The sequence below is a fragment of the Penaeus monodon genome, chromosome 2, assembly GCF_015228065.2.
Source record: "Penaeus monodon isolate SGIC_2016 chromosome 2, NSTDA_Pmon_1, whole genome shotgun sequence".
NCBI classification, from domain to species: domain Eukaryota; kingdom Metazoa; phylum Arthropoda; class Malacostraca; order Decapoda; family Penaeidae; genus Penaeus; species Penaeus monodon.
Window position 1 is genome coordinate 10,955,006 of NC_051387.1, and position 2,731 is coordinate 10,957,736.

The window sequence follows — 2,731 nt, forward strand, 5'->3', positions numbered from 1 at the left end:
GATTTTAACTAAGGACGGCTGTGTAGTCTGAGGAACGAAATATTTTTCATCGTTATCCTGCTCCTAAAGTATATGTTGAGACAATTTCGTATTTTCGTGTTCATTTCCATATTTAGTATCGTTGAAATTTAAATTCTTAGTATATAAAACGATGTTCACATGTGGAACTGTAGGTGAAAGAGCATAATTCGTTTGATAAAGTGGGCGTGTATTGTGTATTGGCTAAGTCACGATCAAATTTAAAAATAAAAAAGAAGATGAATAAAAAAGAAAGACAGAAATGATAAAAGAAAGAAAAAAAAAACAGAAGAAGAAGAAAAAGGAAAAGAAAAGAAAACACGCACACACACATACACACACACACACACACACACACACTTTCATCCATTTGGAATTCAATTTTTTTTTTATTGGAACCAGATAAACAAATCTGGAAAAGAGTATCACTTGGTGATTATGAAACCAAGCCAATTATGAATTGCGAAGGAATATCCCGTTAAGGAATTAATAGAAAGAGACACACGAGTTACCGCTGATAGACCAGTATTTATTGAATCAATGTAGATCTGCATCGTATTTTCTGATGGATTTTGATAAATGTCGCGCGCGCGTGTGTGGCGTGTGTTTGAGTAGGATTATATTTTGTGCCCAATGATAATAATAATAAAAGAAATGAAAATAATAAAGATAATATTAATGGCAGTAATAAAAAATAAATAATAATAGATACTTACTATCGCTTCACTCTCACCAGTACTATTAGTGACCGAAAAGAGGATCAGGTCTTCTGAAAGCTCTTGTACCGATGAGACAAAGCCACACATCAGCCTAATTCGTCCCCAGTTCGTCCTCAGCGGAAGAGGCGTCAGTGGATCTTCCTTGTAATATGCTTCGGCAGCAGTGACGTCATCAGCGCCCTGGCCTGATGAACGACGGGCCTTCGCCATAAATATGTTAATGAGATATTTTGACGCGTCGCTCCGTCCTCGCTTCATCGGCCCTGTCTTGTTATGCATCATCTTGGTGTTAATTAATCATCGTTTCTCAGTTATTGCTGCACTCATTTTTCATAATTTTATTATAAGCATATTACATATATATATATATATATATATAATGATAATATATATAATATATATATTTATATATATAATTATATATATATATATATATACATCTATATACATATATATATATATTATATATTATATACATATACATACATGCATACATAATATAATATTATATAATATATATATATATATATATATATAATATATATATATATATATATATATATATATATAATATATATATATATAATATATTATGTATGTATGTGTATACTGTGTATGTTGTGTGGTGTGTGTGTGTGTGTGTGTGTGTGTGTGTGTGTGTATGTGTGTGATGTGTGTTGTGTGTGTGTATGTGTGATATATATATATATATATATATATTATAATATATATATAATATATATATATATATATATATGTATGTATGTATGTGTAGTAGTGTGTATTGTGTGTGTGTGTGTGGTGTGTGTGTGTGTGTGTGTGTGTGTGTGTGTGTGTGTGTGTGTGTTGTGTGTGTGTGTGTGTATATTATATATGTTCATATATATATATATGTATATATATGTATATATATATATATATATATATATATATATATATATATATATAATATATATATATATATATATACACACACACACACACACACAACACACAGGCATATATTATATTAATATATATATTATATATATATATATATATATATATATATATATATATATATATATATATATATGTATATATATATAATGTGTGTGTGTCTATTTATATATTTCCGCATGTATGTATGTATATGTCTACCTATCTGTCCATCTATCTTTTTTTCTTCCTATTTATCTATGTTTTTATCTCTCTATCTGTATATTTATCTTTATATATTTCTTAATATCTGTTTTTCTGTCTATCTCTCTCTCTATCAGAGAGAGAGAGAGAGAAAGAGAGAGAACAAGAGAGAGAGAGAGAGAGAGAGAGAGAGAGAGAGAGAGAGAGAGAGAGAGAAAGAGAGAGAGAGAGAGAGAGCAGAGAGAGAGAGAAAGAGAGAGAGAGAGAAAGTGAGGGAGAGAGATTAGTAGCTGGAATATGTTTCCTTCACTTTTGCTCGTGACTTGGTAAAGCATGGTAGCAAGTAGGAAATGAATATCATTACAGAATAAATTTACATATCCCCCGGCGTGTTTCCCAAAAGCCCGAAGACATTAATTTCGCAAACACTTTCGGAATGAGAATCTGCAACAGGTATGACACACAGAAAAGGAAAAGGGAGGGGGAGTAATATTTTATTTATTTATTTATTTATTTATTTTATCTATTCGCTTAATAGTAGTAAAAAAGGAAATTATTACGTTTTATATCATATTACATAGTTTAATTTCCAAGAAGAAAGGAAAAGTCTCGGGATAAAAACCCATGTTTCACCTATCTACCAAGCCGAAGACCCTGATTTTACAAATTATCATTTGTACATCATATTATTCCGTCTATGAAGAAAAGAAAATGGGTAGACAATGTATCGTTTTTTTGAGAGAGAGAGAGAGAGAGAGAGAGAGAGAGAGAGAGAGAGAGAGAGAGAGAGAGAGAGCAAGAGAGAGAGAGAGAGAGAGAGAGAAAGTGAGGGAGAGAGAGTGTTAGTGGCTGGAATATGTTTCCTTCACTTT